At 42.1% G+C, this 14,000-nt stretch overlaps 1 pseudogene; it reads left to right on the top strand.

Annotated features, from left to right (window-relative positions):
• The first annotated feature begins 6,601 nt into the window (after positions 1–6,601).
• On the top strand, positions 6,602–6,713 carry LOC119359850 (annotated as a pseudogene).
• Positions 6,714–14,000: the final 7,287 nt, after the last annotated feature.

Raw genomic sequence — 14,000 nt, 5'->3', positions numbered from 1 at the left:
ATTTAAATTTATTACCATATAATTACCATATTCAAAATTTCCTGAGTTATGACCTTACCATACCTGTATTGGTTTTATTACTATACGTGGATTAATTATGATTGATTACCATAAATACGTTGGGTAATTTAAATTTATTACCATATTCGATATTTCCCGAGTTATGACCTTACCATACCTGGATTGATAGCCTTTGGGGTAATTTAAATTTATTACCATATAATTACCATATTCAAAATTTCCTGAGTTATGACCTTACCATACCTGGATTGATTTATTACTATACGTGGATTAATTATGATTGGTTACCATAAATACGTTGGGTATTGCCGGTCAGACGAGAAAAGAGAAAAACCGATGGGAGGGGTTGGTGGGAGGTGGGACGAAGGAAAACCGGTTGAAAATAAACCGGTTGAAAGTGGGGGGACTATTCAACCAATTCATCCATTAGGAGTAGATTAGGAGTAGAGATGAGGGTGGGATTACACTTCTGTAATTCCATTATGTTGAGAAGGTGTTGAGCCGTTTTGAATATTCAGACTGCAAACCCAGCTCCTGGCGTTAAGTCATCTATGGGCTTAAATCACCCTGGCGCTAAGGTATTCTGGACTTAAGCATACCTGTTAAGTCATAACCCGATAGATTGTAACCCAGATCCTAACCTGGCATCTACTTGGCCATGAAAATGAGCCACTTGGAGATAAGAAAAAGCCCACGTTAAGAAGCTTAGGGTTAATAAGCCAGAAATAGGCTAAGTCATAATTCTACTAGGATTTCACATTTAACCCACCCCTTCAACTTATATAAGAAGGGGCAGGGACCCCAAGAGGATCAGGTTTTACAGGTTTTAGACAAACAGACAAGTCTTAGACATGATCAAGGTAGATGCTCTCGAGATAGAAGTAGCGAAAAACCATCTTTGTGACCGAGATCATCATCATCATCATCAATATCATTCAAGCAGGATATAGGTTTTTACCTCTACCACGAGGGGCCGAACCTGGGTAAAATCTCGCGTCTCTCGATTCCGATCAACCCTGTTCAAGCTACCGCGTAGTTGCGATGGCCTCATGACTAAATCCTCACACTAAGACATCTGCCGTGACAAAACCACGACCGTTGGCGCCTACTGTGGGGCCAGCGCACGGTGATGTTAAGTTTTTAGAGGGAATTCTTAAAGGATCGAGAAGCTCGCGATATGCCGGGCAAAGAAGAGAAGGCGCAAAAGGATCTACAGGCTCGACGAGCAGTCGCGATGGCATGTACGAAATTGAGATCAACAGAGTTTATGTTTGCAGTCTGTCCGCCGTCTCGCGTGCGATCCAGAAGACTCATGGGCTATTTTTTCCACTGTACCAACCTACGGCAGCGGTCAATTGGGCCCGTCGAGGAATTCCGCTGCAAATTCAATCTACGGCGGCTGTGTCTGAGTGCTACTGCATCTTCTCATAAGGCTGGTCATGGTGGGGTAACTTAGATACTACTCCGGGTCGTCGGTGGCCTCGCCACCACATCACTTCCCCGGCGCCCCGGCAAGCTCGTACGCCAACCCCTCGCCACAGCCGCTCATCTACCCCGGCGCCTCGGCGAGCTCCGTCTCCAACCCCTCGCTTGCATCGCTTGGCAATTCCTATTTTGCGTTCTGCTGGTGGATTTTGTGATTCAGCAGCCGTACGTGTTCAAGCAGAGACTCCCCAAGTCTGTACCAACCTCTCACCCTGAATTAACTAAATAATGAGCTCATGTGCAGGCCGTTGCTTGCTTGATTTGGTGACCTGAACATAGCTGCTCGATGCCCATAAAACGTACGGGATTAGTGTTGTTCTATAGTAGATTCTGTTAATCCTGTACAAAATGCATATGCAAAGCGAACCATTAGCAGAGACTAGATTCAATTAACTAGGAGAGACTAGGTAAACTAATATGTGATATTCAGTTAATTGATGGCTAACTAGGCTATCCATGTAATGCTAAATATGTTTTATATTTTTAGTACGGAAATTTGCAATGGCTCCTAGGTGCATATGCACCCATTGTCTAAATACACATTTTGAAAAATTGGAAAATTCTGAACAAAAATCCCGCGTGTATATCCGGATATTCTATGTGCGTGCACAAAGTTTTCGGTGAAAAACGAGGTTTTTTGTGGCTTGTGTAAAAAAGAAAATTTCTGATGCTTCATTACAACTATTCATTTTCATTTCTTTATTTTTTTACACAAGCCACAAAGAACGTCGTTTTTCACCGAAACTTTGTGCATGCACATAGAATGTCTGGGTATACCCGCAAGATTTTTATTCCGAATTTTTTAACTTTCCAAAATGTGTAATTTAGACAATGAGTGCATATGCACCTAGGAACCAAAACACCGTGTCCTGGTTTTTAGTACTATTATATATTGGCACTTTCTATGTTGTGTTCATGCATTTGCACAAACAAGCAAAAAATTAGATTGATACATGCCACACATAGATCACAGTGTTGAGGTATTACTATAGATCCTACAAAGTAATCAATGAGGATCCCTATGCTACCATATCTATGACACCCATCACTATGGAGATAGTACAGAGTGGTAACATATGCATGTGATCCCTAGTAACAATGAGAAGTGCATATGCCGACTCAGCCCGGAGACCCAGACTTCAAAACTGCCACATACACGTAGTCAGTGCAGATGCTAACAAAAAATAACCTTTTTGATTTGATTTTCTTTGGCTTGTTTATCAGTTGTCTCTTACTGCTTCCTGACATTGCCTCAGTTTGGGCCTGAAATACTGATGTACTTTGGTTGTAGCAACTTCCAATGAATTTAATAGATGGTCGTGGTCTTTGCATCTATGAAATAGTTTCCAATTGAACAACTTCAATTGTAGGTGCCTACTATTCATTTGTTGACTTGCTTCAGACAATCTTTCGCCGTGCTATATTTGTGAAGAGGTAATATTTAGTACATGTTGTCTGCACACATTATTAGCTCTTCTGTTCTAAATGTAAAGTCATTATGCAGGTAAAGACATATGAGAGGCGAAGAATATCAAATGATTCCACATATTGGTGAGTGTGCCCTTGTGGCCCAATTCCATGTTTGAAGCCACCTATACGGAATGCTCTGATCATACTGGACCGCCATTACTGACATGGCAATTGTCTTAGGGTTTTATTTCAGCTGATATGGAGGGACTACTTGAGATTTCTTTCAGCAAAATATGGGAAGTCCATTTTCTTACAAGGTAAATAAGATACAGCTGTATCATTCTGAAATTTTGTCTTTCGTGTATATTTCTGAAATGATACACACATGTTTTTTTCTTCTGAAAAAGGGCCATGTCCAGCAAAAGAGCATAATCCTTCTGTAAATATTAAGGTTCATCTTTCTGAATTTATTTTCTCAATATAAACTTAGAGCCTGGCATACAAAACCAAAAGCATGCTTATATATCAAGATGTAGTGCATTCCCGTATGGATGTACGTGGTTGTGATCTTCATTTTGTATTGGTCCAGTGGTTTAACTAGATCCTTGAGATGCCACTCAATTTGACCCGAATAAGGTTGAAATTTGAATCATAAATAAGCTAGGATAATATCATAATCTATATGCCAAACTTTTCTGAAGGGATTAGTGTCTTCCAGGTTGTAGGTGCTGACAATTCTTATTTTCTTCTTCAAAAAAATATAGGAAAGGCCAACCATTATTTTAGTTTTCATTATGAGCTAATCTGGATGATGTACAGAGTCGACCATAGTTCAAAAGATGTCTGTTGATGAAGGTTGGTTTAATTCCACTATTCCAGTTCACACATGTACATTGTTCTACTTTTTCTACAGTTTTCAGTGCATGTTTGGAGAAGCGGGTAAATTTTCATAAGAAAGAGGTCAAAGGAGCAAAAGGCACGAGCAGAAAGGAGAACGCCACAGGGACGACGCCGCATGTAGTGCCTTTGGAAGGATTCACTCTGGAGGAGTAGTGGTGGCCGGCCATCGCGCGGGGGAAGCAGAGAGGATGTCTGTCAAAATGCCTAGAAGGCCTAGAGGAGGATGGCCGCGAGCAGTTTTGTGCGACACTTGTCAACATGAGAGTGTAATTTCTCAAGGTACCAACACCCTTGTTTTCACCCGACGTTTCCTCAGCTAGCTATGCACAATCAGTAAGGACTATTTCATGCATCCGGGCGAGGGCTCTTGCCATCCACCTCGAAAGCAATAAGATAGCATCCATGTTGTCGTCTCTTGTTGTTAGTTTGGATTCCAATTTCCTCTGTGTGATGTTCCTTAATGCATGATTCAGTTTCAGTGTGGACAGGATTGACTTGTTGTTTCATTCAGTTTGCAAGGGTTACTCTGTGCAAATTCTTAACACAGTCATCATAATTGCATCTATAGCAAATAGCTATTTATCAAAATGATAGACGACTCCAAGATTATGGTTGTACTATGCCAAATTGCCAATTGCTATTACTAGGAGTAAAATAATCGTGTATCTCTAAAAAAACAACTACTAATGTACTCCCTCCGGAACAAATATAAGACTGTTTATATCACTAATTTAGTGATCTAAACGGTCTTATATTTGTTTACAAAGGGAGTATCATGCAAACATTTGAGGCACACTAGTGAAGATGCATGGCAGCAGAAGCGGCACTCCGAGCACATGGTCGCCGCGAGAGCCTTGCTGGAGTAACGGAAAAAATTGTTGGATTTGAAGCACATCATGTAGGAGAGACAGGATAGGTCGGGGTATAGTGGCCGCGTGCAAGCATTTTCTTCTCCTCTGAAGGGAAGAACACTAATTACTTTTACATTAATAGTATTGTTTAACACTGAAGGGAGAAGAAAATGGCATATAATCCATCAAAATTCATGGTGTGGATGTGGAAGGTTGGGGGATTTTTAGACGGATGCACCATTGATGGTGGTTGCGAGCTTGGCAACAAGCTTCGATCGGGAAGATAGAGATAGTGAGTGAAGAGGAGGAGGAGAAGGAGTACGAATAAAACGAGTGCTATAAGGCTAGAAAAAAATCAACAATGCTGCTTAATGTGCATTAGGATCCTAAAGATATATGTTTGGGACAATTAAGCACTAGCATATTTATACACCTGTTGCAACACACAGGCTAATTAGTTCAAATTTATTTGGTTTAAGGGTTTTTGTAGGGATGATGTATGTTGCCCTTACAAAAACGCTCTAGAAATTAAGATTTTATCTTCATGTCTTGCTTGTGCATTGAATAATTATATTGTCCACAAAAAACATACAACAGTAATACATCTCTATATACCAATGCATACTTGCACTTCAGTCTGTCAGAATTAGGTGTTGAGATATGGAGGAGCCGTCACATGCAAGGGGGAGGTGGTGTTAGCCTACCATCAGAATGTGGGTGAAGACAATGGCAAGGAGTAATAGGATGCCACATGCAGAATTCAACTGCTGCGAAAATATGTAGACGAATGACATATGGTCCCTACCATAGCATTCACTAAATAAACTAATAAATGAATTATAAATATATATATATGGACATGTCACTTAATTATCTATTTAAGTTATTCACTAATATCTGATTGAATCAAGCATGTGCCAGAGGGAGGGAAGATGAGAGAATCATTGACATTTTGCATGCTTTGGATGAACAATTTTATTCATTGCTTTCTTTTTCCGTGATAACACATGAGCGTGGGACTATCGTGGTAGAGTCCGGGATGAAGGGTGGGTCCAATATAGAACCAGGAGTTACTAGCACTAACATGGGTAGAGTGTCCACCGCGATGTTGATCACTAGCTCACTTAAAACACAAGTTAATGGATTTTGTGATAAGAGTGAGGGTTGAGAGTGAGTGGGATGGGGGTTAGGGTTAGTATGTAAAGTTATGGGTTCACCTTCTTGGCTCTGGGGGCGTCACAGACGGCACATACCTCCTCCCCCTTGATGGCGGTGATGGAACGACACAAACACGGGGGAGGCGATCATGGCGGCAAGCAGGGCAGGCACTACAGGGCACTCCTCCTTGACGGCCCGGGAGGAAGTACGGTATGAAGAAGAGAGGGTGCCATGGTGAAAGTGAGGTGGGTGTCATCCTATTTTAAAGGAGAGGGCTCCAGCATGAAATGTCCCGCTACGGCGGGAAACCAAGCGGGAGGGTCCGACGAGAAATAGAGAGGGTGCGTCGTGAGGGTGGGGTTTTGCGTTGCAACCGTGTGTTGGAGATAACATCACAAATAGTCTGAATAGTCACATTACTTCCTCACATGTGTGTTGAATTTGGGGAACCCGGACTGTCCAGACGGTTGAATTTCGGGGAGCACGTTGGGTGCTCATCTGACATCGGAACACGTCTAAATATGTGAGGGAAAAATAAGTTTTGACTTTGAAGACGACTTTAATTATTTCTTTGATTCATTTACACGCATTGTTGCCCCTAGCAGTCCGTAGCAACGCACGGACATTCTACTAGTAAGGATAAGGACCACCCGCGTATAGTTATAGATATCTATACCCTATTTTTTTAATAATAATAAAGCAAGGTGCATTTTGCTAATTTTTTCATCCGTTCACCCTCGAAAAGAATTTTTTTCTATCCGAGGTGATACTAAATTGTCCCTTCGGGGACATCCGATAAAATTGGAATGATACAGAGAAGATTAGCATGGCCCCTGCGCAAGGATGACACGCACAAATCGAAAAAAAAAGAGGTGATACTAAATTTTATGTGTTTTCTTGCTAGAAAAAGAATTTTCGTACGTGGGCCACGCGCTATGGCCCAGCGAAGCCATCCCACTTATTTTTCTGCCCATGCAGCTGGGAAAATTCTATTGTCCGTGCTCGGCGTCAGATAGTCAAGTTTCCCACAGAGCAACCAATATTGGGCTTCTATTTTTATTTTTATTTTGCTATCTCTTTTTCCCTTCCAAGTTTACTTTCATTTTAGAATTTACTTTTAAAATTAAAAATTCTCAAAAAACGTTCAGAATAAAAAAACAATTTTTGGAAAAATTTCAGAATTCCAAAATTTTGATGCTATTTTGAAAAATATTCGGAACTTCCAAAATGTTTCCAATTTTTTCACAAAAAATATTATTTTTCAAAATTGTTCAATATGTCTAAACAGAAAATGACATTTCAAAAAAAGCTCCAAATTCAAAAAATATTCGTGTTTTAGTGATTTTTTCAAAAGTAAAAATAATGTTCATGTATAAAAGATTTGCATTTTATAAAAATCTTATGAATTTTGAACACATGTTCACATTTTATAAAAAATGCTCACAAATTCAAATAATGTTCATGTTTTTAGTCGGAGTTTCGCACAAGATAACCGATAATGGGCTGGCCTGTTTTTTGTGTGTTTTACTTCTATGTTTATTCTTCTGTCCCTATTTTTTCCCTTCCATTTTTAATTTTCTTTTAGAATTTATTTCGTAAATTAAAAATCTCAAAAGAAAATCGGACTTAATAAAAACAAAATTTTGAAAATGTTAAGAATTCCAAAATTTTGTTCCTACGTTAAGAAATATTCGAAACTTGCCAAACATTTCCCCTTTTTTCAAAAAATATTTTTTTCAAAATTGTTCTACATGTCTAAAAATAAAATGGCATTTAAACAATGCTCCAAATTTAAAAATATTTTTCAGTTAAAATTTCACAATTATTTATTTTGTATAAAATATACACATTTTCTAAAATTCTTAAGAATTTTAACACTTGTTCGTGTTTTTAAAAAATGTTCAGAAAGTCAAATAATGCTAATGTTTGTATAAAAAAAGTTGGTGTTTTGAGAAAATGATTGTGAATTTAAAAAGGATGTTCCCTTTCCTATTTTCTTCGCATTTTTCCAAAAGTGTTCATAATTTTTTTAAAACTATTCCAGATTAAAAGATTGTTCATGTTTCCTAGAATATTTAGAAACTTCATGCCTTAAAATCCCCTTGATTGAAAGGATTGAAAGGAAATGTAGATTGAATAACTCATGTGCCTTCTCTGGCGTATGATGACGTAACAAAACTCTTAAATGCCCTCGATCAATTAATGAAAAAAATATCGGATTGATTCCTTCACATGCGGCTAAACCGAGAAACTAAATGTTCCTTTTCTCATGTGCATATATAATTCTCACTGACTTTAAATGCATACTATTTTATCTCTCGTTGCAACACACGTGCATATGTGCTAGTATCTATCTATGAAACTACCTGGCTAATTATCTGATTTGAAAGAATGCGTACATACATAGTTTGTTACTCTACAAGATTCTTTAGGGCATCGACATCCACCAACGGGCATACCAACCTAGTTAGAGAGTTTCAAAAGTTATGCGAAAACACCATCACAATCTTCGCCAACACTGACCTTTTCTCAAAGAATTATGTTTATATTAATTTGTGCACATAGAACGTTACAACCTCGATGGCCAAGACTCAGCACACAGGTCATTACTGACTACCTCGCAAAAACAAGGCATTACTGACTACCTCGCAAAAAACAAGGCATTACTGACTAACAACATTACTCGCATCTTCTCTATCGAAGTTACCTAGGGCATGGGAGACGCGAGTGCCACTCCTAGGAGTCATCGGCAGGTCGAAGCCATGAAGCAGGTTCAACAATTGTTCTTTCCTTTCACTTGTGTGTATAATGTCATCGCCTTCCTCATGACCCTAGGTTGCGATAGCAGCCGTGACCTTTTCTTGCAGGACGGATGAGAGAGGGAAGACATCAGTTTCTCCAATATAGTTTTTCTTTCCATCTTTCCGACCTTCTCAAGGGCTCGAGGGGCTTCATGTGGATCGTAACCAGCAGCGGCGAGTAGCATCATTCCGATATAATCTGCTTCTATCTCCTGCCTGCATGTATAGTTAACACGATCACTATATCAGTCAACTTGCATGGTTAATTTAGTACGTGCAATGCAATTAATTAGGGTAATCTGGAAGCCTACATGTTCTAATACAAAGCCATCACATTGCTTTGGGGTTTTTTTATTTTCCTGGTCTGCACAAAGCGTCTTATATGACTTTGGTAGTTGCTGGTGTGTCTTTGTGTGTGTTCGTGCTGGCTGCATGCATTCTAGCTATGCAGGGTGACCGGGTTGATGCATGATTTTCAGCCAATAAAATTCACTATGTTGAAAAATATAAAAATGATATGAACGATTAATTAATTACGTACCTTCGTAGGAATGGGGCAGTGAGGAGGGCCGGACACCACTTGTTGTCGATCAAGTTTGCGATCATCTCTGACGTGTGCTTTGCAAGAACGTGTCCGAACTATACATAAAATATGTAGTAGTGCAAAAGAAAAGTTAATACTATGCATGCTCTGCCGGATGAACAGACGATCTGAGCTACGTACCTCGTGCCCAAGAACAGCGGCGATCTCGGCGTCGGTGTGGAGACGGCGGAGTAGCCCGGTGAAAACTACGATTTTGCCGGTGCACAGCACATAAGCGTTGACGCCGTCGTGTCTGAGAACAACCGCCTCCCAATTGAGGTTGTCCACCCAGTGGCGAGCTTTGTTGGCCAGGCTACGGTGGACGCCGCCGACAAGCTCCATGACGATGCGGTTAACGCGGACGTTGCGGTCGTCGTTCTCCTCGAGTATCCTTGATGCGTAGTGCTTCTTGAAAGCGGCGAAGTAGGAGTCGGTGGCATGGCGCTCGCGTGCGGCCCGGCCGGAGCGGGGGACGAGGTGGGCGCGGTTGGTGTAGGGCACCGTCTCGACGTGGTAGCCACGGTACATGGTGATCGCCGGCCGCCGTGGGCTACGTATACAGGAGATTCATCGGGGGTGTAATTTGTACTATATACTTTATAGCAGGGAGTTAGTTGAGGAGTAGGAGTCGGAATTGATCTATCGGAACCGATTATGAACACGTATAGCTATATGAGCCGCAGTTGCACTACGGAAAGGAAACGGCTGTTAATTCTGTCCATCCATCCGTCAGCAGGCTTCTTTTACATGAGATTTTTTTTTTCGAAAAGAGGGGTCTCCCCGGTCTCTGCATCAGAACGATGCATACGGCCATCTTATTAACCAAAAAAAGGCAAAAGTGCCAATAAGGTTCCACAGTCTCCAGGTAAACAAAAAAGGAAAAGAGAAATGCAGTTCACACAGAGCTACAAACGGCTAGATATACAAAATAGTCGAAAAAAGATGCCACAACCGGCTGGCTAACAATAGATAGGGAAACTAATTGCCTATCCTATTACATGACCGCCATCCAAACCGGTTGAAGATATCCCGAGCGACCATCTCCCAACGGATAGATCCAGTAACCAAATGCTCCCTGACCTCCATCGGAGTGAGTAGCGACCACGAACGGATCAGTGCCGTAGCTCGGAAAATAACCTGCAAAAAATGAATCCGTGATGTTCTCTTAAAAAACAAACCATTTCTGCAATTCCAGATAGTCCATAACAAAGTGCAAACTCCAACCCGAATATGTCGTGCGAGAACAGGCTCAACCCCATTAAGCCATGTCCCAAGTAAAGCATTGACAGAAGTCGGCGGAGTAAGATTAAAAATGGATTGTCCGCCAAAGAACTCTAGCCAACGGGCAATCAAAGAATAAATGCTTAATCGTCTCATCCCGATCACAGAAACTACACCTAGTAGGTCCTGTCCAATTGCGTTTAATCAAGTTGTCCTTTGTTAAAATAACTTGTTTATGGACAAATCACATAAACACTTTAATTTTTAAAGACACCTTGACAGCCCAAACAAACTTGGAAGTTGGAATAGCAGTCGAATTAATAACATCAATATACATTGATTTAATTGTTAATACTCCAGAACTAGTCAACTTCCAACGCAATATATCGGGTTGGTGAGAAAGTTGAACCTCCATCAGTCTCCTAACTAGATGAAGCCATTCTTCCCAACGATTGCCCGCTAGCGACCGTCGAAACTGAATATTAAGGGGGATAGATTGGAATACCGTTGCCACGAACACCTCACGTCGTTGAGCAATCCGATATAAAGACGGATACTAAATGGCTAAAGGTGATTCACCAAGCCAAGTATCCTCCCAGAAACGGGTACTTGTACCGTTTCCAATAACAAATCTCGTCCTATTGAAATTGTTTGACTTTCAGTAGTCCTTTCCAGAAAGGCGAATCAGTCGGCCTGACTGCGACCTGGGACAATGTTTTAGTTTGGAGGTACTTGTTGCGGAGGATCTGCGCCCACATGGCCTCAGTCCCGGAAGACAGCTTCCACAACCACTTACTAAGAAGACATCTGTTCTTGACTTCAAGATTTTCAATACCAAGACCCCCTTGGTCTTTCGGTCTACATATGATGTCCCATTTAGCAAGCCGGTATTTTCTTTTAAGTTCATCACCCTGCCAAAAGAAGCGCGACCGATAGAAGTCCAGTCGTTTCCTAACACCAACTGGGATCTCAAAGAAAGATAAGAGAAACATAGGCATACTCGTGAGCACCGAATTAATCAATATCGAACGGCCTCCGTATGACATGAGCTTACCCTTCCAACAGCTCAGTTTTTTCTCAAATCGATCCTCGATGCACTTCCATTCTCTGTTTGTTAGCATACGATGGTGAATCGGGATACCAAGGTAAGAGAGGGGTAAACTCCTCAGCTCGCACCCAAACAATTGCCGATAAGACTCCTGGTCGTCTTTGGCTCTACCAAAGCAGAACAATTCGCTCTTATGGAAGTTAATCTTTAACCCGGTCAATTGTTCAAATAGACATAACACAAGCTTCATATTTCTCACCTTGGCCAAATCATGCTCCATAAAGATGATTGTATCATCGGCGTACTGAAGGATGGAAACACCTCCCTCAACAAGATGAGGAACCAACCCACCCACTTGACCATTCTCCTTAGCCCGGTCTATCAAAATTGCTAACATATCCACCACAATGTTAAATAGGATAGGGGACATCGGATCTCCTTGTCTTAGGCCTTTATGTGTCTGGAAATAATGACCTATGTCGTCATTCACTTTAATTCCCACACTCCCTTTTTGCATAAATGATTCGACCTGTCGGCGCCAGGCTTCATCAAAACCTTTCATATGCAATGCCTGTTGGAGGAATGGCCACTTAACCTTATCGTACGCTTTTTCGAAATCCACCTTAAAAATTACTCCATCTAATTTTTTGGAATGGATTTCATGGAGCGTTTCATGAAGGACAACCACCCCTTCAAGGATGTTCCTGTCCGGCATGAAAGCAGTTTGGGATTGCTGCACCACAGATTGCGCAATCTGTGTGAGCCTATTAGTCCCGACCTTGGTGAAGATTTTGAAACTAGCATTGAGGAGGCAGATCGGCCTGAACTGCTCAATCCTCGCAGCATCCGTTTTCTTCGGAAACAATGTGATAGTTCCAAAATTCAAGTGAAATAATTGAAGCTGTCCAGAGAATAGATCATGAAACATAGGTAGTAAATCCCCCTTAATAATGTGCCAGCACTTTTTATAGAACTCAGCTGGGAACCCATCCGGACCGGGAGCCTTATTGTTTTTCATTTGTGCAATAGCATCGAACACCTCCTTTTCTGAGAACGGGGCAACCAGGATATCATTATCAGCAGCAGTCAATTGAGGCACGTCCTCAACCCTTGACTCATCGAGGGACACACAATTGGCCTCCGGCGGTCCAAATAGTTGTCTATAGTACTCGGTAATATAGGTTTTGAGATTATCCTGCCCTAAAATAGTACCCTCATCCTGCTCTAGCTGAAAGATCCGCTTCTTTCTGTGTTTACCATTAGCAATGAGGTGGAAAAAATGAGTATTCGCGTCCCCTTGGACTACTTTGCGGACCTTGGCACGCAAAGCCCACTTCAATTCTTCTTCGCGGAGAAGTTCTTTCAGCCTCTTCTCCACCTCATTTTTAACTTGGAGCTCGGCGGGCAGCAACAACGCGGACTCAGCTTTTACGTCCAAGGCTTGTACAAGAGAGAGGACCCTATCCTTCTCAATCTTATACACCCCACTGAGATGCTTAGCCCAACCCCGTAAGAAACTTCTCAAATGCCTAATTTTATTCTGCCAGCGCTCGACCGCCGTCCTTCCTCCAACACCCTTAGCCCACTCCCTGGCTATGATGTCTAAGAATCCCTCGTGTTCGAACCAGGCCATCTCAAAAGAGAAGGTGTTTTTGTTGTCTATATGGTTCAGCTCCCCTGAGTCCACGAACAAAGGTGTGTGATCGGAGATTCCCCGCGTGAGAGCTTGCACCGTAACAAGAGGGAACTTCTGTTCCCACTCCACGCTGGCGAGAACCCGATCAAGCTTTTCATATGTCGGGTTTGGCATAGCATTAGCCCAGGTAAACTGTCTACCAGTAAGCTCTATCTCCCTTAGATCTAAGCTTTTAATAATAGTATTGAACATAACCTGCCGTCGAAGTTATCATTGTTTTTCTCCTCTCTCTTTCTAATGCTATTGAAATCACCCCCGACCACACATATCCGAAAAAGATCCGCCAGAAACTCCGGTTTAAGCTTGGGTTGTTGGGGAACGTAGTAATTTCAAAAAAATTCCTACGCACACGCAAGATCATGGTGATGCATAGCAACGAGAGGGGAGAGTGTTGTCTACGTACCAACGCAGACCGACTGCGGAAGCGATCACACAACGTAGAGGAAGTAGTCGTACGTCTTCTTCCCGATCCGACCGATCCAAGCACCGTTGCTCCGGCACCTTCGAGTTCTTAGCACACGTACAGCTCGATGACGATCCCCGGGCTCCGATCCAGCAAAGCTTCGGGGAGGAGTTCCGTCAGCACGACGGCGTGGTGACGATCTTGATGTACTACCGACGCAGGGCTTCGCCTAAGCACTACAACGGTATGATCGAGGTGGAATTTGGTGGCAGGGGGCACCGCACACGGCTAAGGAACGATCTCAAGGATCAACTTGTGTGTCTTGGGGTGTCCCCTGCCCCCGTATATAAAGGATGGAGGGGGGAGGCTGGCCGGCCAAAGGAGGGAGGCGCAGGAGGAGTCCTACTCCTACCGGGAGTAGGA

This window comes from Triticum dicoccoides, chromosome 2A (genome assembly GCF_002162155.2).
Source record: "Triticum dicoccoides isolate Atlit2015 ecotype Zavitan chromosome 2A, WEW_v2.0, whole genome shotgun sequence".
In the NCBI taxonomy this organism is placed as follows: Eukaryota; Viridiplantae; Streptophyta; class Magnoliopsida; order Poales; family Poaceae; genus Triticum; species Triticum dicoccoides.
This window is presented reverse-complemented; position numbering and strand designations above follow the sequence as displayed.